Below are 27,515 nucleotides of genomic sequence, written 5' to 3'. Positions count from 1 at the left end.
CGTGTGTGTGAGAGAGAAAGAGAGAGAGTGTGTGTTTAATTACCTGATGATATATTTACACGTCACCGTCTGATTCAGTCCTCAAGCTGTTAGCGTGTGTGTGTGTGTGTGTGTGTGTGTGTGTGTGTGTGTGTGTGTGTGTGTGTGTGTGTGTGTGTGTGTGGACTCTCCGTGACTCAGGCCTGTTTTAGCGGCCAGCGCTTCACTGATGACAGATATACTCTATTGTCTTCCTCCAAACTCACGCAGTAACGGTTATCTGATGATATATTCGGGCTTTTGTCCGCTTACACGAGTGAGAGGACAGGAGATTTAGTGAGCGCTGAAAGGCAGAGGAGAACAAGCTCATCTTCTATTCTCTCGGCGCTGTCGGGACACAATGGAGACGCCGTCAGACAGACAGCCTTGGAAGTGTGTGTGTGTGTGTGTGTGTGTGTGTGTGTGTGACAGTCTTTCATGAACTCAAGAACATACAGTGAAGGAGAGCAGAGCCGTATCCACTGAACCGCTGCTTTCAGTCACAGATTACAGCAGTGTGTTTCGTTTTAAAAACAACAGCAAAAATATAGCGTTTAAAGATAAAATCAAAATGGCCGACATGGTAAAATTGGGTATGGTTCGACTCGGCGTGCAGCACCGAATCTAAAGACACCAGTTGTGTGATTTTTGGCCAAACCGTACAGAAGTTATAAGCAAAAAAGCACATTTTCATATCACCTGATCACAAAGTCACGATAAGTTACGCCAACATGGTTCAGCTTCAGACCAACTGCAACAATGAGCAATTAAAGACATATTAAAATTATTTCCGGCAAAATAGCTAAAAAAATCACAAATACAGTCACTAGTAATATGATTTAATGGTCTATCACTTTCGACCAATAGGTGGCGCTGTGACCAAATTCATGTGGTGTGGTCAGAGACGGGTGACAAGCGTTGCACAGATACAGTCGTTTTAGCGTGTATCAACTTGATACTGTATACAAAAAAAAACGTAACCGTAACATGAAAACGAAATCCATAACTCTTTGGATCTCTCTTGTTTCAATTTTGGTGAAAATCAGACCAACGGTCTAGGAGGAGTTCGAAAAAACACGTCTAGACCAGTTTCGTGATTTTTGGCCAAATTATTAAGTATCATAAGCATATCTCCAGACCACTAGGTGGCGCTGCGCAGAAACTGTGCAGGTTCCCTCAGGTCATGATTGTCATTACACACACACACACCAAGTTTGGTCCGAATTCGTTAAAGCGTTGCGGAGATATACCGCAACATCCATTTTGTCGTGGTCTTCGTTGAATTCGTTTGCGTTATTTGAGTTCAGTTTGACAAATTCCATGTGTTGTCGGCATGATCTAGAGATATCTAGTTGAATTTTTGTAAAAGTTTGAAATAATATGTTTTTCTAAAAATTCAAAATGGCGGAAAAATCTTGTGTAATCGTGTGTTTTAGTCTCGTTTCACTGTTGTAATCGTCAGTCGTCATCGTCTTCTGCTCTTGAGTCTATGGCTGCCCATAGAAGAACCGCTCGTAGGAAAGTTATGAAATTTGGCACATTGATCGAGGGCAGTGTCTTCTGTCACCTTACCAAATTTATAGTCTCCAACTCAATCCCTCTAGCGCCACCAACTGTCCAGATTTGCACTCACATTTATGAACCGTAAGGGCTAGAAACAAAAACATTTTTGCTCCGATTCCTCTCAGAAGTGTATTAGTAGACTGTCAGGTTAGGGTTAGTTATAGTTAGCAGAATACCTGAAGTGGACTGTTGAAAGAAAGTGTTACCAACTAGCAAGAGTCGAGAAATACAATTCACTGACGAGGAAGCTCAAGTTTCAGAAAAGCTGCAGGATCTTTCCCCATCAACCTGAGCTCATAAAACTATGAAACGGGTTTTATTTCCAAACACACTCCATCAGTGTCTGTTTTCTCACTTGAAAGGATTGTTTGACATGTGATATTGCTGTTTCCAGTTTAACTGGGAGCGTGTGGGTGGAAACTCTCTGAATGACGAGGCACCTGGGACAGAAAGCAGGTTATCGCCGCTTAATATGTGGAGTCGTACATCACAAAGACAAATGCAAATCAAGCCGGCGACGTCAACCTCCAACACGCAGAACACTTCACACTCGCTAATCTTTCATATCTGTTCAAAAGCCCTATATGAGGCCCTCGGCGCGCGCGTGTGTGTGTGGCCTCTCAGCGTGTGCAAACACGGCCCATTGATCATCTGTGTTTGCACTTCACTAACGCATGTTTGTTTCTAGAAATGCGCATAAATCTCAGACTCGAGGGGCCGACTGTATTTCAATCAATGTTTGCACTCGATTGTTCTGCATCCGAACAGCATGTGGGACGCGAGACCAAACACTCCCGGGCGACATGAGGATGTGGAGCTGTGGAGGGGGAGAACAAAGACCAAAACTAAGAAAAATGACAAAAACACAACTCAAATACTTAATTTATCGAAAACTGAAGAGCGAAAACTTAAAAACTAGACATTATGTAAATTAAAAAAAAAAAAACATATACTAAAACTAATACTAAAACTGTAAACTTATTAAAAAATGTTTTTACTAAAACAAAAATGAAAACTTAAACTAGACTTTTTTAATAATAATACAAAAATGACAAAAAAAACAACAAAATTATTTAATTTACAAAAAATAGAAATGAAAACAATAAAAACGTTTTATTAAAAAAATAATAATAATAAAATGACAAAATATAGTAAAAATTGTACTGACTAAAAAAAAACTTAATCAAAACTAGACATCTTATTTTAAAAAAAATAATAATAAAAATGGGAAAAAATTACTAAAAATTACATAAAATAAAAATTAAAACTTTTGTAAAAACAAATAAAATGGAAAAATTATTTCAATAAGTTTCAATTCCTGATCCGGTTTTCACTTATGGGAAGTTTTCAAAATTGAGTTCTCAAAATACTGATTAATTGAATTCACAACCTTTGACATCAAAGTTTTGCCAAAAACGAATAATTTGACATTATTATAATGTAGTAATGTAATATCAATGACATTCAACACAAATATAAAAGCACAATATTTTAAGATTTTCATTGAATATCAACTTAAATTTGGATCTGTTTCTCACACAGAACTATGATCTGACAAGATGACGAATCAATTGTGCCAAAATTGGACGCATGATTGTTTTTGGGAATGATTCACTCCTCTCGTGTCGTTTTAAACCTGTGTGACTTTCTTTCGTCTGCTGAATACAAAAGAAGATATTTTGAGCTCCAATGTTGTTTGGTTCCCAAAGTTCTTCAAAATATCTTCTTTTGTATTCAGCAGACGAAAGTCATACAAGTTTGTAATCGCATGATGATGAGTTAATGATGACTAAATGATTATTTTTGGGTGAAATATCCTTTTAAGATTGTTTATTTTACTCTGTTTTAGGAATGGAAATTAGGCTGTCAGCTGATGAAAAATCTTTCTTAAAAAAAACTCCATAAAACAGTAAGGTCATGTGATCTGCCAATAAAAGCAGGTAGATCACATGACCACTGTGTTCACTGCCAATGGTAGATAGCAGATCATGTAACAGGTAATTTGCATAAAGTTCTGGTCTCCGTCAATCATAACTCCTCGTTTCCGTATCTTGACTTTGAATGTCCGGAGGAAATTGTCATTAAACTGAAACCTTTCAGAAATAACACAAAATCATCAAACTCAGAAGTTCTGATCAGCTGTGATTTCCCTTCCATGAGGACAAATGAGTTTATACAAGTCCAGGGTTATTATTACTTCAAATAAAACAAAAAATAAAACCTAAAAAACAAACTTATTTTATAAACTCCACAAAATTACATAGCAATTTATTAAGACTAAAAATGAAAACTTAAAAAAACATATTACAAAAAAATAAATAAATCATAAAAATATCAAAACATCAACAAAAATGTTACTAAAACTGAAAAACTAAAGCTTAATAAATAGTAGACATTTATTTTAAAAATAAATAGATAAAAATGACAAAAACAAAGATTACCACAAAAATTGCTCAAATTTAAAACGAAAACTTAAAAACTAGACACATAATTAAAAAAAACTAATACAAAGAACAAAACTACTAAAGTAGCTGAAAATGAAAACAAAATTAAAAACATTTTTGTAAATCAAAAAATTAAGCTACACATTTTTTTAAACTAATAAAAATACAAAAATAGAAAAAACTTTTTTTACCAAGACTAAAAAAAACTAGACATTAAAATCAAAATTATATATATTTAAAATGTTACGAAACTTAATAAAAAACTTATTTAAAAACAAAATAAAAACCTATAAAAATGAAAAACAACAAAATTACTAAAAACGTTACTAATTAAACTGAAAAAAAGTTGATAGTGATAGTGAGATAAACACGTTCTTCCTCCTGCTGGTAATCGGCTCTGAAAGCTCAATCTGCTGGTATCAAACCCAATTAGAGCATTATTAATATGTAGAGCATGTTCTCACAGCATCTAAACGGTGTGTGTGTGTGTGTGTTTGCTGTAGAGCGGGAATGATGGATGAAGCCGCTTCACTGAGGTCTGATAACAGCTTTATCTCAAAGCTTCTCCCAGAGGTAAACCAGTCTCGCTCCTCGTGTTCAGATGTGCTTCATTAATATTCTCCCGGCTGGCATCGGTCAGTATTGCTGTTATCCATTACAGCCGTTATTGATTGATTGATTGAATTCCGTCTCAGATCCTGAAAGGCTTTAATTCCTTGACGTAATGATTCACAAACAGAGAGTTGCACCTTTGCACAGGTGTCTCAGACTCCATCTCTGGTGTGTGTTCGCATGCAGGGCTGTGTTTTAGCAGCCGGAGCCCTTTTCGTCCTTGAAATTAAATGCTAATGCATTATTTCAGCATTTACCAGCAGGGAGTCAAACACCTCGACCCGCCGACACCTGAACGCAAGAACACAAGCGCCAGAAGAATCGTGCATTCATTAATCTGCGATTCTATCAGCATTCGGTTCCATTCTGTGCAAGTCCATTAGAAATCATCCCAGCGCTCGGCCTCCAGATAAAGAAACATCTCCGCTTAAATACAACACAACTCAATATTAATCACTCCTGTTCTATTATAAGAGATTTAAGTAGTGATCAGTTTTGCTCTATTAAGATATTTAATTAATAATTGGTTTTGGTCTATTAAAATATTTAAGTAATAATCGGTTTTGGTTTATTAAGATATTTTAGTAATAATCGGTTTTGGTCTATTAAGATATTTAAGTAATAATCGTTTTGGTTTATTAAGATATTTAAGTAATAATCGGTTTTGGTTTATTAAGATATTTTAGTAATGATCGGTTTTGGTCTATTAAGATATTTTAGTAATAATCGGTTTTGCTCTTTTAAGATATTTCAGTAATAATCGGTTTTGCTCTATTAAGATATTTTAGTAATAATCGGTTTTGCTCTATTAAGATATTTAAGTAATAATCGGTTTTGGTTTATTGAGATATTTAAGCAATAATCGGTTTTGCTCTATTAAGATATTTCAATAATAATCAGTTTTGCTCTATTAAGATATTAAGGTAATAATCGGTTTTGCTCTATTAAGATATTTAAGTAATAATCGGTTTTGCTCTATTAAGATATTTAAGCAATAATCGGTTTTGCTCTTTTAAGATATTTCAGTAATAATCGGTTTTGCTCTATTAAGATATTTCAGTAATAATCGGTTTTCCTCTATTAGGATTTTTAAGTAATAATCGGTTTTGGTTTATTAAGATATTTTAGTAATAATCGGTTTTGGTTTATAGAGATATTTAAGCAATAATCGGTTTTGCTCTATTAAGATATTTCAATAATAATCAGTTTTGCTCTATTAAGATATTAAGGTAATAATCGGTTTTGCTCTATTAAGATATTTAAGTAATAATCGGTTTTGCTCTATTGAGATATTTTAGTAATAATCGTTTTTGCTCTATTAAGATATTTTAGTAATAATCGGTTTTGCTCTATTAACATATTTTAGTAATAATCGGTTTTGGTCTATTAAGATATTTCAGTAATAATCGGTTTTGGTCTATTAAGATATTTAAATAATAATCGGTTTTGGTCTATTAAGATATTTAAATAATAATCGGTTTTGGTCTATTAAGATATTTTAGTAATAATCGGTTTTGCTCTTTTAAGATATTTCAGTAATAATCAGTTTTGCTCTATTAAGATATTTTAGTAATAATCGGTTTTGCTCTATTAAGATATTTTAGTAACAATCGGTTTTGGTCTATTAAGATATTTAAGCAATAATCGGTTTTGGTCTATTAAGATATTTTAGTAATAATCGGTTTTGCTCTATTAAGATATTTTAGTAACAATCGGTTTTGGTCTATTAAGATATTTAAGCAATAATCGGTTTTGGTCTATTAAGATATTTCAGCAATAATCGGTTTTGGTCTATTAAGATATTTTAGTAATAATCGGTTTTGGTCTATTAAGATATTTCAGTAATAATCGGTTTTGGTCTATTAAGATATTTCAGTAATTATCTGTTTTGCTCTATTAAGATATTTTAGTAATAATCGGTTTTGCTCTATTAAGATATTTTAGTAATAATCGGTTTTGGTCTATTAAGATATTTTAGTAATAATCGGTTTTGCTCTATTAAGATATTTTAGTAATAATCGGTTTTGGTCTATTAAGATATTTAATTAATAATCGGTTTTGGTCTATTAAGATATTTAAATAATAATCGGTTTTGGTCTATTAAGATATTTAAGCATTTATCGGTTTTGGTCTATTAAGATATTTCAGTAATAATCGGTTTTGCTTTATTAAAATATTTCAGTAATAATCGGTTTTGGTCTATTAGGATATTTAAATACTAATCAGTTTTGCTCTATTAAGATATTTTAGTAATAATCGGTTTTGGTCTATTAAGATATTTAAGTAATAATCGGTTTTGGTCTATTAAGATATTTAAGCAATAATCGGTTTTGGTCTATTAAGATATTTAAGTAATAATCGGTTTTGGTCTATTAAGATATTTAAGTAATAATCGGTTTTGGTCTATTAAGATATTTCAGTAATAATCGGTTTTGGTCTATTAAGATATTTACGTAATAATTGGTTTTGGTCTATTAAGATATTTAAGCAATAATCGGTTTTGTTTTTCTAAATATTAATTAGTTTTGCCCAATTAAGATATGCCAGTAATAATCGGTTTTGCTCTATTAAGAGATTTTAGTAATAATCGGTTTTGGTCTATTAAGATATTTAAGTAATAATCGGTTTTGGTCTATTAAGATATTTAAGTAATAATCGGTTTTGGTCTATTAAGATATTTCAGTAATAATCGGTTTTGGTCTATTAAGATATTTAAGTAATAATCGGTTTTGGTCTATTAAGATATTTAAGCAATAATCGGTTTTGTTTTTCTAAATATTAATTAGTTTTGCCCAATTAAGATATGCCAGTAATAATCGGTTTTGCTCTATTAAGAGATTTTAGTAATAATCGGTTTTGTTTTTCTAAATAATAAAAGTTTTGATCTATTAAGATATTTTAAAAAAAATTCTATTTAGATTTAAATCTCCTTAAATTAATCAGTTTGTTCTATTGAAAGATTCAAATATTATGTGCTAAAATAAATAAATACTAAAAAACAAGAAAATATCTAAATACATAATCTTGTTTACCCTTTAAATTAAGTTTATTTTTGACAGATTAACATATTTTTTCTAGCTTTAGGCATAAACAAGAACAGGACTTAATATCTTCAGTCATTTGTACAAGAACGTTCAGATGTGTGTGCTGGAAGACGAGACACTGAGGAGGAAATCAATGTTTGCATTGTACAATGCCACAAGACAACTAGATTAGGAAGCGAGGTAAATGTGTTATGGATCCCAAACACACACAGGCAGATCGTGTGTGTTTGACTTTAGTGACAGTGAAGCAATTATGGAAACCACACGACCCTTCGAGCGTCTCTCTCCGCTGGGATCGGGCGAACGAGAGGATAACTAGCGGAGACAAGAGAAGTAATTGACAAGGTTTGTGTGTGTCAGCGCAGAAACGTCTTTAAAGAGATTTCATTTACTGAGACAGCACACACACACACACACACACACACACACACACACACACACACACAGAGAGAGAGAGAGAGAGTCGAACACATTTGTTCCTGTCAGACGGAGCATCTCAAAGCTCATGAACAACGACGTATGTGTTTTTAAGCGTTCACACCTCTCTGAGAACACACTGTGGTCTTCAGAAGCACACACACACACACAAATCTATCCATCTTTTTAGCAGCGCCAGCCAGGGGCGAGAATCAATATGACCGCCCCTCGATAGAGGAGCCAATTTCTCCTAAAGATTTTCCAGTCAGACTTAAAAGGCCTTTTGTTATTGCAGAACGAACAAAAGTAAACTTTCAACATCACCCGGCGCCGGCGAGAACTTCTCAGGAGTACACACACACACACACACACACACACACACATTTACCCACCTCAATCAACAATTCAAAGATTTATGATGACTAAACCAAATGCAAAATTTAAAAAAACATCGGGTCTCATATTCATATTTATTTTTACATTTAAATATTTCCACATACACTGAAAAAAAGGGTAGGATTTAAAAAAAAAAAAGTTTAAAAATTGCTAAATTTCACAAAAATAATTACAAAGAAACAAGTAGTGTGAAGTTTACAAGCAATTATATTGATTAAACTAGTCAAAACTTAACCGAAACAGAATTTCTTTATCAACAATCTTTATTTACACCTTTGCAAAAAAAAAAAATATATTTTTTTTTTGCATTAACGTCATTGTGATGTTAATGAATTCCGAGTTGAATGCTAATTAATTTGCATAAAACACCCCAAAACCATCTCCATATAAGAGAAGCCTTTGAAAGTTCTGGATGCGCGACTCTCTCAGACACTGACGGCAGAACAGCCAAGGTCACGGCTCGACCGTATGAGTACACACACACACACACTGATAAATGCATATCTGGAACACTTTAAATAAAAGCATCTGCCAAATGCATTTAAAAAATGTAAATGAATCATGATTTGTATCTGAAAATGTTCATGCACAGTTAACCCAGTGAATATTTCACAGCCCAAATATATACTATCCTGTTGCTTCAGTGATGCCGAATGCATGCCTCTGATTGGTCCATATGAGTGAGATTCTGTGCATTAAACACCTGTGTGAGAGCTTCATCTCTAAAGTATCCCTGCATAAAGACACACAGCGTAGCCATAATCTATTATGAAAAATGAGACTCGTTCTGCAGTCGTATTGTTTTCTTCCACAATTATATATCAGCATAATCAGTGGTTTAATAATCATTTCAGAGCTGCATTCCTTTAATCAACGATCCTCTGCTGTGCGATTCCATTTATACTGAGTGTGTGTGTGTGTGAGGGAGAGAGAGAGGAACGTTGTGCTCTAAATCAATACAGCCATAAACAAAACTAGAAGGGAAAATAATGAATTGGATGAGTCGACCCGGCTGAAGGTCAAACTGTCCAATTACTGCAAATTAATGTCCCTGTTATGAATGTAATTAAAACAGCAGCGTATAACAACATGCACACGTGCTCATCCAACAGGAACGAGTTAACCTAGTCAGTTCCCTACCTGGACGACACGCGGCTCCTGTAGTGAACACGCTTCCCTAATGGACAAATCAATCCCACAATTCACTCCAGTCAAATCTGTCTGTACTGCACTGTTCACAATACACACGCTTTCAAAGCAACGGGCTTATTATATTAAGAGATTTGAATATTAATGGTTTCTGTTGTATTAAGAGATTTACATAATCGGTTTTATTTTGTTACGAGATTTAAATATTAATCGGTTTTATGCAAGAGATTTAAATAATCATTTTGTTCCATTAAAGTGATTTAAATAATAACCGGTTTTGCTCTATTAAGATATTTTAGTAATAATCGGTTTTGCTCTATTAAGATATGCAATAATCTGTTTTACTCTATTAAGATGTTTAATTAATAATCGGTTTTGTTCTATTAAGATATTTTAGTAATAATCGGTTTTGGTCTATTAAGAGTTTTAAGTAATAATCAGTTTTGTTCTATTAAGATATTTTAGTAATAATCGGTTTTGGTCTATTAATATATTTTAGTAATAATCGGTTTTGCTCTATTAAGATATTTTAGTAATAATCGGTTTTGCCCTATTAAGATATGCAATAATCTGTTTTACTCTATTAAGATGTTTAATTAATAATCGGTTTTGTTCTATTTAGATTTTTAAGTAATAATCGGTTTTGATCTATTAAGATTTTTAAGTAATAATCGGTTTTGATCTATTAAGATTTTTAAGTAATAATCGGTTTTGTTCTATTAAGATTTTTAAGTAATAATCGGTTTTGATCTATTAAGATTTTTAAGTAATAATCGGTTTTGATCTATTAAGATTTTTAAGTAATAATTGGTTTTGTTCTATTAAGATATTTCAGTAATAATCGGTTTTGTTCTATTAAGATATTTTAGTAAAAATCGGTTTGTCTACTAAGATGTTTAAGTAATAAACGGTTTTGTTCTATTAAGATGTTTAAGTAATAATTGGTTTTGCTCTATTAAGATATTTAAGTAATAATCGGTTTTGTTCTATTTTGAGATTTAAATGTTTGTAAGTTTTGTCTTTTTCAGAGATTGAAATATTAATCCGTTTTATTCTATTAAGAGATATAAAAGAGAAAACTTTATTTAAAAAATATGTTTCCAAATATTAATCGGTTTTGTTCTACAAAGAAATTTAAATATTACTCTTTTTTTCTAAATATGAATCAGTTATGTTCTACTAAGAAATTGAAATATTAATCGGGTTCTTTTTCTAAATATAAATCGGTTTAGTTCTATTAAGAGATTGAAATGGTGTTTAAATGGTCGGTTTTGTTCAAAGCGAATGTAAGCCATTCTTAAAAAGTATGAAACAATGACCGGATGTTGGAGGTGAAAACGCCGGGAACAACAGACAATGGTCAATCTTGTTGTAAGCGAGTATAAACAACACTCAAAAAGACGCAGAGAATAATATAAACTCTAATACTTAAATCAAAACTGCAACATATGTAAAACATATCCCCAATATATCAACACAGGCTCATTGGGCAAACGTACACATCGCTGCAGTTTCTAAAAGAAATGACCACTAGAGGCAGCAAAACAACGAGCACTTTTAATCGTTTTCACACACAATTATGATTACGGGGCAGTTTATGGATTAATAAAGACTCATTTTCACGCGGCTATGTTATGACTTCAAAACACATTTTTCCACAGTGCATGATTTGTAAACTACTATGGTTTGGAGTTTCACTGATTAACTAACTGAGGTTGCTCAGTAGCTCAACTGGTGCAAAGTGTATTTGTGCAACGGAGAGATCGGGAACAAGTCGATATAAAATACCTCAAAAACACGCTAAAATGCAACAGTTACGATTTACGGTTACGTAGGTTTAGGCTTTAGTGTGAACGTCATTTTAAAACGTGATCATTAATCTTTCAGAAACGCAGTGATGCGTACAAACTTCGACATATAAAATGTTGCCACGTTCACCTGTTGCGGAAATAAAACGAAACACTCTTTTTAGCGCCACTCACTGGGCAACGTGTTTTGCGGTTTGCAATATAAACGTTTGTGATGTGTATTTATATGAATATGACATTATTAGCTTAGCAACACATGTTCAGCTGGAGTCGGTTAGTCGAGTCTTCACGTGTCGATCAGGGTTTGAGATTCGCCGGCCAATTTGGCTTCCCGCCATTCAGAACTTATTCTAGACCAAATACATATATAGATACATATAGAATTTAAATTTGATACATTAAGGACAAAATCCTGTCATCCAGCATCTCCTCCCTTCCTCTGTATTTAATATATCATGATGACTCACGAGTATTTGTGCTAAATGTGTGCAGGTTTGTCTTACACGAACTTCCCCAGGAAAGTGAGTAAACATGATAACGGACAGGTGATTTGACACGTCTCCCGCCACCGCTGATTTATACCCGCATTTGGCGGATGTTCATTTCAAACCCTCATTTAGTCTTATAAGCAGCCTGTAGTTTCTCCTATGTGGACAGTTCACTTCTGTCTCTCTCTGCCAATTCAGCAATTACTGGTGTTCAGCCTCCACCAGGACAGACGCGTTTGGGTCGCTCTAACAAACGCCTCGTCTTTCTCCCCAAAGACAACGCCACCAGCCAATCTCAGGTAATTTAAAGTCACTCGGTGCGATCGGCCCTCAGGGGCCCGTGACTCTCTCCTCTCCTCCTCTTATTTCACCTCTCCATCGGCAGCTCGTGGCGGGCAGGTCTCGCTCTAAATCGCGTGTATATATATATATATATATATACTGTCTGTTTGGGCACTTTGAAGTTGAGAGGATTTAACCAATCAATCGCTATATCATCATCAATCAAGCCGTCGCTCTCTCTGCGATCGATCGGACGGTGAAATGGAGCAGTCGGCCCACAGATCTGGACGGATAATCTGAGCCGTGCATTTCTGCTTTCAGCTGATACATGTCAAAGGAGAGAGAGAGAGAGAGAGAGCAAATTCTCTGCTAAAAATTGCAGAATCTTGAATCAGAATACCTCTGAAATGCCACAAAAAAGCCAAAAATGCCCAAAAAAGAAAATGCCCCTAAAATAAACAAAAATGCCCCTTAAATGAACAAAAATGCCAACAAAATGAACAAAAATGCCAACAAAATAAACAAAAATGGCAACAAACTAAACAAAAATGCCAACAAAATAAACAAAACTCCCAACAAAATGAACAAAAATGCCAACAAAATGAACAAAAATGGCAACAAAATCAACAAAAATGCCAACAAACTAAACAAAAATGCCAACAAAATGAACAAAAATGCCAACAAAATGAACAAAAATGTCAACAAAATCAACAAAAATCCCACCAAACTAAACAAAAATGCCAACAAAATAATCAAAAATGCCAACAAACTAAACAAACATACCAACAAACTGAACAAAAATGCCAAGAAAATGAACAAAAATGCAAACAAAATAAACAAAAATGCCAACAAAATGAACAAAAATCCCAACAAAATAAACAAAAATGCCAACAAAATAAACAAAACACCAACAAACCAAACAAAAATGCCAACAAAATGAACAAAAATCCCAACAAAATAAACAAAAATGCCAACAAAATAAACAAAAATCCCAATAAAATTAACAAAAATGCCAACAAAATAAACAAAAATGCCAACAAAATAAACAAAAATGCCAACAAAATGAACAAAAATGCCAACAAAATAAACAAAAATGCCAACGAAATAAACAAAAATGCCAATAAACAAAAATGCCAACAAAATGAACAAAAATGCCAACAAACTAAACAAAAATGCCAACAAAATGAACAAAAATGCCAACAAAATAAACAAAAATGCCAACAAACTAAACAAAAATGCCAACAAAATGAACAAAAATGCCAACAAAATGAACAAAAATGCCAACAAAATAAACAAAACATTCCCTCAATATGATCAAAAATGCCCCCGAAATGAACTAAAAAGCCACTGAAATCAACAAATATGCCATCGAAATCAACAAAAATTCCACCAAATTTGAGCCAGAACAGGTAAAGATGTCAAAATCAAGCCCCGCCCAACATTTGTTCTTATTCCAGGAACAGTTTATACTCGTATACGGCACAGTAGAGAAGAAAAGACTAGCCCGACTTTAAGTAAAGGTCACTGGCTACTAAAGTAAAACATTCAGGAGCCCGATAACATACAGACGGTGGTTTAAAAGCTGATTAATGGACATTTACTATCTATCACTGAAGAGTCGCACATTTAGATAATCAACACAGGCTCATTAGTAAAAGTTGCATCTACATAAAACCAACATACCTCATCTTACAGCTGAAACTACAACACCCACAACATGCTGAAGCAAAGCATGCTGGGAAACACATGACTTTTTCAATTAAAGTACAATGAAACTTTCAGTTGCGTTTTAGTCAAATTGTTTTTTACAATTAAAGTCTGATTGCATTTGTGAAGTATTTCTAAAACTGCTGCTTTTGAGAACGTTTTATTTGCCGTCAATAAATTTGAGCGTCCAAGAAAACGAAGCACCTTTCCGTTTCAGAGTGGTATCATTTGAAAAATGGAGAGAAAATTGTGACAATTTCTCAAAGGAGAAAATGCGATGTTTTGTGGCTCTGAACAGCTCGGCTAAGTGGACGTCTGATGGGGAGGACCTGAGCGAGATTCATGGGTCCGTCTGGTCATTATTTCAATCTCTCCCGGCTCACGGGTCCAGAATGTTGATGCGGGCCGGGGATACGCTCATGTGAATGCATGAGAGTCGCAGTCGCTGGGGTGCAGCTTTCATTTGGACAATAAAAACAAGCAGGAGGGGCGATCGAATCTCTCCCCAGCGCGGACAACGAAATCTTCCAGAACACTTCCCTGAGGAAAACAACAATAGAGCGTCTGGGAATCACCCACGACAGCTCATGACATAATAACCATGTTGGTCTGGCTCTCTGACGAGGGACGTGTTGGTTTTAGCTGATGCCGTGTGTTTATGTCATGGTTGATATGATGTGTGTGTGGATCTGGATGTGGATTGATTCTCTATGAGGGGTCTCTGTTCGATACGGCTTTGCTTCAGAAGTTGCCCTCCTCCGCGTCCCCCTGCGCTTCGATCTGGACCGACTGACCGCAGAAGAAAACAAATAAAGCAAGGATCTGTTCCTCAGTTAACAAACCTTCTCCGCTTCAGGGAAGGCCGAGGCTTCAGACCGACGCTAAAGAGCCCATAACTAAAACTATCGGCACTACTAACCGGGTAAGGGGAGGTTTAAAAGAGGGTTTAAAGTGCTCTTATTCAGGGTAGAGAATTAATAGTGGCCTGGGGCAAAAATGTCAACAAAATGAACAAAAATGACAGCAAAATGAGTAAAAATGAACTGAAAAGCCACTGAAATCAACATAATTGTCACCAAAATGAACAAAACACCACCAAAATAAACAAAAACTCCAACAAAATGATCTAAAAAGCCACTGAAATAGACAAAAATTGCATCAAAATAAACAAAGATGCCTCTGAAATGAACAAAAACACCACTAAAATGAACAACAAATATCCCCAAAATGAACAAAAAAGCCACCAAAATAAACAAAAATGCCACCAAAATTAACAAAAATGCCACTAAAATTACCTAAAAAGCCACTGAAATAGACAAGAAATGCATCAGAATAAACAAAAATGCCACTAAAAAGAACTAAAAAGCCACTGAAATAAACAAAAATTGCACTAAAATCAACAAAAACGCCAACAAAATGTGCTAAAAAGCCACCAAAATACAAAACGCCAACAAAATGAACATAAGCCAATGAAACACAAAAAATGCACCAAAATCAACAAAATGAACTAAAATGCCACCAAAATGAGTAAAAATGACAATTAAATGAACAGAAATGCCCACAAAATGAACTGAAAAGCCACTGAAATCAACATAAATGTCACCAAAATGAACAAAATTGCCACCAAAATGAACAAAAACACCACTACAATTAACAACAAGTAACCAAAATAAACAAAAACACCACCAAAATGAACTAAAAAGCCACTGAAATCAACATAAAAGTCGCCAAAATGAACAAAATTGTCACCAAAATAAACAAAAACGACAAGATGAACAAAAAAGCCACTGAAATGAACAAAAATGCCATCAAAATGAACTAAAAAGCCACTGAAATAGACAGAAATTTCATCAGAATAAACAAAAACGCCAACAAAATTTGACATTTAATAAGGTAAAATATGGAAATCACTTTATATCGTAACTTTTAGTGGATAAGCAGCTTTTATGTCAATACAATCAAACGTGCTCATCAACTGTTTTCCTGAATGCAATCACGTTCAATGGACAAATAGTTAAAACAGTTCTTATTAAGTTACTTACATTTTTAGACGCAATGATTGTTTTTGTTCCGTTTCAGCAGCGAAAATAGTTCCAAACAACAGCGCATCTCACAGCAACACTCACCCATGATTCATTACTGAATGAACTAATCGCTCGAGTCAAAGATTCAATCACCCATTATTAAACCGCCTCATTCTCAGCCGTTTGAACGAATCGTTTAAATGAATGACTCGATGACTCGCTCATTAAGATGGCCGCCTACAGCCTCCTACTGGCGGCTCAGTTCCAAAGTATCATTCTTTTCAACATTCCTTATTTGTATATTAAAAAAAATATTTAAAACAATCTCATAATCTCATTTAATACGGTTATGATTTTTAAATGCAAATTATTTAATTTGATTGGTAACAGCTTATATCTTATTATTTTAATTTAATGTAGCCTATTAATAAATGTAAGAATTTGAAATAAAATTTAGAGCATACATTAATTAAAATTAGGGGGGAAATGATTCCGATAAGAGTGTTTTCAAAAATGAAACATTAACAATTTATGTTTAAAGGGATTAAAGCCTCTGTTTAGCCAAAAGAAGAACTTTTCATTTCAATAACTTTGTTCATTTTAAATGTATTATTTATTTTTAATAACAGATTTGAATGACTCAAAGTGCACCAGATTAATGAATTTATATTTTTCGACCCCGGGCTCATTTTGAGCCACGAAAAACCCTGACATTGTCCATAGTGTACCAAGGTAGTCTTCAAAAAAAAATTTAATCATTGATTAATTAGGACTACAATTTTAGCGACCCCCCAAGAGTCCTTCGACCCCTGATATAATATAATAATATTCTATTGCTAATTTCAACCACACCTCCTCTCTGTGAAGCCCCGCCCTCCAAAGACACACCAGCCAATCCAAAACCAGCAAACCTGAACATGCAAAATGATTGACAGGATGGGTGCCTGTGATTGGCTAAATGCCTGCAGGCCGCGACTCTGACACACACACACACACACACACACACACACACACACACACTTGAATGTTATTGAACACTTCTTCTTGCATAGTTTGACTGTAGTTGAACTACTTAATATTCTGAGTAGTCATTAGCTTAACAAACTACAGTTCAAAGCAACTAATCTGCCCAGAAACGCTCCAATCCAGCAGAAAACACAATCAACAGAGGAAAAGGAAGACAACAGGGATATTTCTCCTCTCTCACACACTATATAATCTCCATAAGTCTAATTTGTAAATGGCTACAATGGAAGAAACGAGTCCGCTGAGGGTTGATCTTCAGCTGGGACGCTCATTATGTTTGATCATCGCAATAAACAAGACCATTAACACGCCTTGTTGTTTCTAAGATCTGGAACAAATTCCTGTTGTTTTCTTTCTTTTTGCGCGCCGTGAGAGAGAGGGAATAATTCAAGGTTGAGCGTTACGACACACACTTTGGAGAATTACGAAATGAGTGGGTAGAAAATGAATAGCTGGTGTAATTTATCACCAACGAGTGAAGCAGAAAACACGTTATGTTCAACACATGTGGAAAAAACACGAGTTTATCCCGAGTTACCCGATTCCAGAACATCATCCACTGCAAAAAAAAGCCAAATTACAGAGGGCTAAAAATGACTCTAGCAAGATGGCAGCATCATTATTTCAGTTTTACTCAGAGATTGATAGATCTATTAGTGAAATCTGCTTTACTTTATTAGTCTTTGTTTCACTTTATGCCAACGGTGACAGTTCAAATATGGGGAAAAGGCGATTATCATGTTCTTCCCCCCAAAGTTTGCATGTCTGTAACTCAAGAAGTATTAAACATATATTAATATCCATTTGTATTCCGGTTCATAACAAACTTTTCTTATGGTGCAGCCCTATATGGTCCAGTTCCAGAGATACAGTTTAACACTTCAGCACTTTTCCCATTTTTGAACTATCATTATTGGACTATAGTGCAACAAATATTGTTAAAGTCAGCAGATTATACAAATAGATCTACTAATAAAAGTCATTTTTTTTTACCCCCTGTTATCTCGGGTTAAAATCTTTCTCCACAATATAGTGTGTTATATAGTGTTCAGTAAATAATGTACATCCATGACATTTAATATTTAGGCTTTCAGCAGTTTTTATGTTAGACTTTCTTCAGAAAAAAATAAATAATAACTTGCAGTGGAAGTTTAATTTCTGTTCTGAGAGATAGTCCATGATCCCATATAATGGTGCAAGAGTTAATGTGTTTCTTTCATTACAACACTAACAAAAGACACACAATCAGTGCATCGCTGTAAACGTCACGCATCAAACTCTAAACCTGAGCCATGCTTTTGAAAATAAACTAAAATGTCACTAAAATGAACGAAAATTTTGCTGGCCAAAAAAAAGGCCAGCAAAATGAATAAAAAAATGGCAACAAAATGAACTAAAATTAATAAAAAATACCAACAAAATGAACTGAAATGCCACTGAAATGAATAAAAAAGCCAATTAAATGAACAAGAGGGCCAACAAAAATCACCAAAAGAGCAACTAAAATCACCAAAAATTACACTGTAATGAACATTTAATGAACTTAAATTGATATACTGCCAACAAAATGACCTAAAAAGCCACTCAAATGAACAAAAATGCCAATGAAATGAGCAAAAAGGCAAACAAAATCACCAAAAATGCACCACTGTAATGAACATTTAATGCACAAAATGAACTAAAATTGATAAAATGCCAACAAAATGACCTAAAAAGCCACTGAAATGAGCAAAAATGCCAATGAAAAGAGCAAAAAGGCTAACAAAATCACCAAAAATGCACCAAAAAATCACCAAAAATGCCACTGTAATGAACATTTAATGAACAAAATGGACTAAAATTTATAAAATGCCAACAAAATGACCAAAAAAGCCACTGAAATGAGCAAAAATGCCAATGAAATGAGCAAAAAGGCACACAAAATCACAAAAAATGCACCTAAAAATCACCGAAAAGGACACTGTAATGAACATTTAATGAACAAAATGAACTAAAATTGATAAAATGCCAACAAAATGACCTAAAAAGCCACTGAAATGAACAAAAATGCCAATGAAATTAGCAAAAAGGCAAACAAAATCACCAAAATGCACCTAAATAATCACCAAAAATACCACTGTAATGAACAAAATGAATAAAAATTGGTAACAAAATGAACTAAAATGAGTAAAAATGCCAACAAAATTAACTAAAATGCCACTAACCCTAACCCTAACAAAAATGGCAAAAGAGCCAACACAATAAACTAAAATGCCAACAAAATGACCTAAAAAGCCACTGAAATGAACAAAAATGCCAATGAAATGAGCAAAAAGGCAAAGAAAATCACCAAAAATGCACCTAAAAATCACCAAAAATGCCACTGTAATGAACATTTAATGCACAAAATGAACTAAAATTGATAAAATGCCAAGAAATTACCTAAAAAGCCACTGAAATGACCAAAAATGCCAATGAAATGAGCAAAAAGGCACACAAAAATCACCAAAAATGCACCTAAAAATCACCAAAAATGCCACTGTGATGAACATTTAATGCACAAAATGAACTAAAATTGATAAAATGCCAAGAAATTACCTAAAAAGCCACTGAAATGACCAAAAATGCCAATGAAATGAGCAAAAAGGCACACAAAAATCACCAAAAATGCACCTAAAAATCACCAAAAATGCCACTGTGATGAACATTTAATGTACAAAATGAACTAAGATTGATATAATGCCAACAAAATGACATAAAAAGCCACTGAAATGAACAAAAATATCAATGAAATGAGCAAAAGGCAAACAAAATCACCAAAATGCACCTAAAAATCACCAAAAATGCCACTGTAATGAACATTTAATGAACAAAATGAACTAAGATTGATATAATGCCAACAAAATTACCTAAAAAGCCACTGAAATGAACAAAAATGCCAATGAAATGAGCAAAAGGCACACACAATCACCAAAATGCGCCTAAAAATCACCAAAAATGCCATTGTAATGAACAAAATGAATAAAAATTGGTAACAAAATGAATTAAAATGAGTAAAAATGCCAACAAAATTAACTAAAATGCCACTAACCCTAACCCTTACAAAAATGCCAAAAGAGCCAACACAATAAACTAAAATGCCAACAAAATGACCTAAAAAGCCACTGAAATGAACAAAAATGCCAATGAAATGAGCAAAAAGGCAAAGAAAATCACCAAAAATGCACCTAAAAATCACCAAAAATGCCACTGTAATGAACATTTAATGCACAAAATGAACTAAAATTGATAAAATGCCAAGAAATTACCTAAAAAGCCACTGAAATGACCAAAAATGCCAATGAAATTAGCAAAAAGGCACACAAAAATCACCAAAAATGCACCTAAAAATCACCAAAAATACCACTGTAATGAACAAAATGAATAAAAATTGGTAACAAAATGAACTAAAATGAGTAAAAATGCCAACAAAATTAACTAAAATGCCACTAACCCTAACCCTAACAAAAATGGCAAAAGAGCCAACACAATAAACTAAAATGCCAACAAAATGACCTAAAAAGCCACTGAAATGAACAAAAATGCCAATGAAATGAGCAAATGAACTAAAAAGCCACTGAAATCAACATAAATGTCGCCAAAATGAACAAAATGCCACCAAAATAAACAAAAACGCCAACAAGATAAAAATTGCGGTGGAAGTTTCTGTAATTTGGTTGTAATATGGAATAATTTCATTTCTGTCCTGAGAGACAGTTCATGATCCCATACAATATGGAGTAAAACTTAATACGTTTCTTTCATTGCAACACACAATCAGTCACACATCAAACTCATTCTCCTTTATTTCTTTAAAACTCTAATTGGTGCGTGGCTTTATAAATGATGAAGCGCAGGCCTCTTAATCAGTCCACGAACACAGGATCATTCATGTTCATCTGTTCCCAGATCAGATCCGATGTTTGTGTCCTCAGAAGCGTTCAGAGGATGTGTGTCGTGGACTTTCGTGGTTTGTCGAGCGATTAATTGATGGCGGAAGGAAACATGACAAATAGTCGCCCGCACCAGAGTTGTTTCAAATTTAAACAGTCGTGGCATGAATTAATTGTGTCTTAAACAAAGGAAAGCTGCCCAGCCGTCCCACAGCCTCATTAATACCGTCAATTATTAAATCCCATCGCCGTGTGAAGACTTTTGACCTATTTTCATGAACTATTCCATCATAACGGCACACGTCACACACATGAAAACACTCATCTGAGACAATCTGTTCTCAGAGACACTTTGAAATAAATCAGTTGTGTGTTACGAGTTTGGAGGAGCCGGCGATAATGAAAAGACATTTAAAGTGTGTGTTAGAGAAGTGACGTGGGCAGATCGTTCAGTGTGGGTGAATCTCACTAATGAACACATGCGGTGCCCTTTAACCTCTTAACGCCACGTTCACATCATAGAGAGACTATTTTTATTGCCTTTTTCCCTCCATCACATATTCTAGCAAAAGCCTAAACACTCGAATTGGACATTTTAAAACCTTTTAGAAGAAGCTCGATTTGTGTGATCACTTCAAATTTGGAAACACTTAGTTAGATGTAACTCTGCACTTTTAGAGTCCAGATTATATAGTAAAATACAGTAAGTTTTATATTAGGAAAGTTGCTTTCCAGGAAACCTAAACTTCCATTTTTGATTCATATTTAGCAGAATAAGTCATTTTAGTTTGGTAAAATGTCTTTATACACTAAAAAAAACTTTCACTCAGAAATTTCTGGTAAATTTCACAAATAATTAAATAGAATTATTTTTTATTTTATTCTGCAATAATCTTGTAAAAGTGATTCGTTGTATGATTCGCTCGACTGAGTCGTTGTATGATTCGCTCGACTGAGTCGTTGTATGATTCGCTCGACTGAGTCGTTGTATGATTCGCTCGACTGAGTCGTTGTGTGATTCGCTCGACTGAGTCGTTGTGTGATTCGCTCGACTGAGTCGTTGTGTGATTCGCTCGACTGATTCGTTGTATGATTCGCTCGACTGAGTCGTTGTGTGATTCACTCGACTAAGTCGTTGTATGATTCGCTCGACTGAGTCGTTGTATGATTCGCTCGACTGAGTCGTTGTATGATTCGCTCGACTGAGTCGTTGTGTGATTCGCTCGACTGAGTCGTTGTGTGATTTGCTCGACTGAGTCGTTGTATGATTCGCTCGACTGCGTCGTTGTGTGATTCGCTCAACTGAGTCGTTGTATGAGTCGCTCGACTGAGTCGTTGTGTGATTCGCTCGACTGAGTCGTTGTGTGATTTGCTCGACTGAGTCGTTGTATGAGTCGCTCGACTGAGTCGTTGTGTGATTCGCTCGACTGAGTCGTTGTATGATTCGCTCGACTGAGTCGTTGTGTGATTCACTTAACTAAGTCGTTGTATGATTCGCTCGACTGAGTCGTTGTGTGATTCGCTCAACTGAGTCGTTGTATGATTCGCTCGACTGAGTCGTTGTGTGATTCGCTCGACTGAGTCGTTGTATGATTCGCTCGACTGAGTCGTTGTATGATTCGCTCGACTGAGTCGTTGTATGAGTCGCTCGACTGAGTCGTTGTGTGATTCGCTCGACTGAGTCGTTGTATGATTCGCTCGACTGAGTCGTTCAACACTGAGTGATTCAGTTCTGTGTTGCTCGTAGAAACTCCGGTTCATTCGGATTCTGTGGCTTCGTTTGGAACTTCGTTAATGGAGCAAAAATAGACAAAGAATCTGATAATATTGTGTGTAAATGTGTGTTATTGAACTGAGCGCTGCAGTGATGATGTGTTCGTGTCGGCTGTAAGGGAGTGTGTTACACATGTTTTTCTCTCGATTTCTGTTTAATATCTAAACACACTTAAATCAAGATTTACTGGAGAAGAAGCAAAATCACTGAAGATATTAAAACAAGTGTATAAAACAAGATCAAATATCTGTCTTAAAAAAAGATTATTGTTCTGACTCCACTGGCAGATATTTGATCATGTTTTAAACACAAACTCACTTCATTTTGACACATTTTGGACAATATCTTCAGTCTTTTTGCTTCTTCTGCACTAAATGTCTCTTGCTTTAAGAATGTTTAGATGTTTGTTCTGGAAACGGAGACAGACACACTGAGGAGGAACTTCATTTTTTGCCGTTAAAACACAGTAAATCACTCTTAATGATATGTTTTAGTTCAGATGTATACTTGACGTTCGGGGACACTCGACAGCTGCCAACCAACTGTTTCTCCGCTAATGAGCTTCACTGAGGAAACAAATGGGAAGTTTCTTTGCATTGATGAAGCATTCAGCTCCAGAGATCTCCAAACTTCTACTTCGGCTCTTATTGAACATCGTTCACGTCTGCAACGGGCCCCGCAGGTTTACGCACGTCTCCTAAATAACAAGCAACTTGCCTGACAAAATATAACAATGCATTGCAGTGAGCAGCGTCTCTCCTTTTAAAGACTGATTATGAATATTCAGGTAGTGTAGCCATCTGCTCCGAGCATTGGAGGATGAAAACAGATCTACGGCAGAATATTTAATTATTACATCTGAGCGCCGTGTTACGCTTCTCTGCTGTGCTTCAGAAAGGGCCGATGCAGATGTTTAATCAGAAGCAAAGCATCGTGAGGAATTCATAATTCAATTCTGATTCAACTTCAGGTTTAGGTATTAGGATTAATGGATGTAGAATATGGTCAGACTGAAAAAAAATGCATTAATATGTGTTTTATAAGTACTAAACGGCCAATTTCTTAATGCATGATACAAAGCAAGTGAGAATTGGACTCTAAACTAAAGTGTTTCTAACTAACTTTATCTGGACAAAAACTTTATTCTAGATCTGCTGTATAAACAATCTCTGATATTGTAATCTCCTTTTCTCTGTAAAGCTGCTGTGAAACTCTATATTGTTAAAAGTGCTGTATAGATGAAGCTGACTGAATGAAGCTGAAGAATATTATTAAGATATGCATGCATAAGATATTGGCAACACTAGTAATAATAATATGCATTAATAATATTCATGCATATCTTAATAATATGCATATCTCAATAATATGCATTAATAATAAGCATGCATATCTTAATAATAAGCATTTATAATAAGCATGCATATCTTAATAATAAGCATTTATAATAAGCATGCATATCTTAATAATAAGCATTTATAATATGCATGCATATCTTAATAATAATAAGCATTTATAATATGCATGCATATCTTAATATGCATTTATAATAAGCATGCATATCTTAATAATAAGCATTTATAATATGCATGCATATATTAATAATAAGCATTTATAATATGCATGTATATCTTAATAATAAGCATTTATAATATGCATGCATATCTTAATAATAAGCATTTATAATATGCATGCATATCTTAATAATACGCATTTATAATATGCATGCATATCTTAATAATAAGCATTCATATCTTAATAATATGCATGATAGTAAGAAAGTTAATAGTGAGAATTGGACTCTAAACTAAAGTGTTACCGTAAGTTGCTTCTCGAGCAAAGAATGAATAAGTTAGACACTCAAACGTTCTCTGAAAAGCATTTGTAACCAAACTGTGTGTTTGTGTGTGTATTTCCACCACGACATCATCTGAACATCAGCCTGTTTACCGCATTCTCCAGCGCATCTGTCAGCGCCACTGAAGCCCGAGCGCGTGATTAATAATTAGTCTGAAGGAGAACGGCAGTGAAAGCCCGCAGAAACACCTCCATTATTTAACGGCAGCGTGCGTTAATTAAACCAGGATCCCGACACTCAAGGAATGATGGATTGGGATCTGAGTTCTAGATTCCAGAACGTTCCGCTGAGTGGATGTGAGAGAAATAATCAAAGAAAAAAGACATTAACAATCAAAAAAAAGCAGAATAAAATAAAACAGAAGTCTGCATTTTTGGCTCGTCTGCTTCCACAGGTTGTTGCCTCTAAACTGGGACCTTTAGCTGGCAATCTCCACACATATGTTGGAAACCAGGGCTTCTGACTCTGCTCTGCTTTTATCAGGTAAAGAATACTATGAAAATGAAGGCATTTTGATGACCCAGAGACACGGGCCGAGTTCACACAGACCGGTCTATAGTGTCAGACTAGTCTTGTGCTCACAAAAAAAAAGACGGACTTCATTTAGACCAACACAGGCTAACTCGGGTCTAAGACTCAGTTACCGTGGCAACCAGCAGCAACAACCAGATCCACTACAGACAGCCGAGAGAAAAGGGGGAATAGCTCATCATTTCCTTCTTTTTTGGCATCTTGTATGTTTTTGTATCTTCTGTACGTCTTTAACGGTCGGATTAACGCTGTTAACTGTTGAGCAATCTTTTCCAAATGAAACATCTTGTCTTGTTTCTGCAATCTTCGCTAAATCTCCCCAGTAAAGTGTCCTTGTGACTGTTACACTCCTCCAACACACACACACACACACACCTCCGGCTGGGGTAAACTGCACCGAGCGGGTGAATGCGCTTACTCCATGCGCCATGTTTCTTGTTTTGGAAAGTGTCTTATTTTACCCAGAATGCATTGCAGTGTAGTCAGAGTCTTCAGTGCTTTGTGCAGCGGTCTGATTTAGATTTAGTCTGAAGTCTGTCTCTCTACTATATCTATGCCGTGTATCTCACTGGAGTCTGTCATACACGAAGTTTCGACTCCTGTACTGTACAGAAAACACAAAACAAAAATTTGTGCTTAAAGGAGTAGTTCACTTTTTTTTTTTTAAATTTTGCTGATAATTTACTCGCCCCCGTGTCATCCAAGATGTCCATGTCTTTCTTTCTTCAGTCGAAAAGAAATTAAGGTTTTTGATGAAAACATTCCAGGATTTTCTCCATATAATGGACTTCAATGGGGTCCAAACGGTTCAAGGTCCAAAAGACAGTTTCAGTGCAAACTGTTCAAAGGGCTTTAAATGATTCCAGACGATGAATAAGGGTCTTATCATGCGAAACGATCGCTCATTTAATAAATAAATAACAAAGTTTAAGTTTTATAAATGCTCTGTTCTGTGATGCGCGTTCGTGACTCTCCTGTTCGAAATCTTTTTTCGTGTCATTTGGTTCATTCAACGAACAAAATGAACGAATTGACTCGGGAAACGATTTGTTCATTTTGATAAACGAGTTCGAACAGGAGAGTCACACAGAACAGAGCAAGGCGAACATTTGAGCTTATAAAACTTAAACTTTGTTATTTATTTATTAAACGAGTGATCGTTTCGCTTGATAAGACCCTTATTCATCGTCTGGAATCGTTTAAAGCCCTTTGAACAGTTTGCACTGAAACTGTCTTTTGGATCTTGAATCGTTTGGACCCGGTTCAATCAAAAACCGTTTTCATCAAAAACCTTAATTTCTTTCCGACTGAAGAAAGAAAGACTTGGACATCTTGGATGACACGGGGGCGAGTAAATTATCAGCAAACGTTTTTTTTTAAAGTGAACTACTCCTTTAAGTCATTTGGATAAAAGCGTCTGCTAAATGAATAAATTTGAATGTGTGTGTTGTATGTTCACTCGTTCTATAAATAAATCCGACCGACTGACAGACGTTCTCAAATGTCAAGAACCGATCAGAAGCGTAATATCAGGCTACGATCCGTGAATTTTCATTAAAAATCCCTTTCAGGCTGCACACAAAGTGTATTGTGTGTCTGGGAAACCTGCCACGGTGGTTTACTGATGCATTGTGGTCCGGCGCGCGTCTGATCGATCCAGGCCGTCCTGTCACCCGTGAACCCGAGTTTAACAGCACCGATCGCTTTGTTAATCCCAACGCCGCCACTCACCGTTTAATGGGAATCTGGGAGGCTTTTGGACCCTCCCGAACGCCTTATCATTTAATTGGCTGGAGGATTGGGAGACGGGTGCGGATGACGTCGGCGTATTCAAAGCTGTTTACCTGAAGGATGAACGAGGGCGAGAGAGAGGTCAAACAAAAGAGAGAGACGTGGCGACGGTCGCCAGAATCCAGCAATGGCCTCTATTCTCTCGCCTCTATTCATCCACACACACACAACGGCTGACTGACATTCTCCTGAATGGGGCGTGCGACACAGAGAGAGAGAGAGAGAGAGAGAGAGAGAGAGCATCACAGCAGAAAGACTAATTCAATCGGTCAGGACAACTTATCAGTCAGGCGAACACAAAGCCAGACCGAAGCCTTGGAAATAAAAGGCGTTCGCTGTCGCGCCGGTGCAGATTTCAGCTCTTCCGGCGACACATTCGTCCAAATAAACCAACTGTGTATGAAAGTGAACGTGCAAGACAATTATTTGCCATTTCCATAGAGACACACACTCTCTTTGTACACCGTGTTGAATTTCTCCCACGTTATCTGTGCTTTATGGGTTTACAATAATTCATATTCAGTGGGATTATTGATTTGACAGCACTGATACTATCGGACGAGAGTCTTCTGTAGAGATTCAATTCAGTTTGTTTCATAATTGATTAACGTTACATAGTTATTGAGCTGAACTGAATAATGTTTTAGAATTGATTCATATAATAATTGATGA

The 27,515-nt window shown here is 35.2% G+C and overlaps 1 protein-coding gene across 5 annotated transcripts in view; it reads right to left on the bottom strand.

Annotated features, from left to right (window-relative positions):
* The window catches only part of LOC120471340 (receptor-type tyrosine-protein phosphatase mu), a 231,231-nt gene that overhangs the window by 166,799 nt on the left and 36,917 nt on the right, over positions 1-27,515 (bottom strand). The window contains exon 1 of one of the 5 annotated variants that reach the window (XM_089131632.1): positions 15,971-16,073. The exons of the other annotated variants lie outside the window; for them this stretch is intronic. The gene's annotated coding sequence lies outside the window, so the exon portion shown is untranslated. Of the gene's footprint in view, positions 1-15,970; positions 16,074-27,515 lie in introns of those variants that run through there. 5 annotated transcript variants of the gene reach the window in all.

Source organism: Pimephales promelas, chromosome 5 (assembly GCF_988280905.1).
Source record: "Pimephales promelas chromosome 5, fPimPro1.hap1.1, whole genome shotgun sequence".
Classification (NCBI taxonomy): domain Eukaryota; kingdom Metazoa; phylum Chordata; class Actinopteri; order Cypriniformes; family Leuciscidae; genus Pimephales; species Pimephales promelas.
Note: the sequence above shows the minus strand (reverse complement) of the source record. Positions and strands in the feature narration are given on the sequence as shown.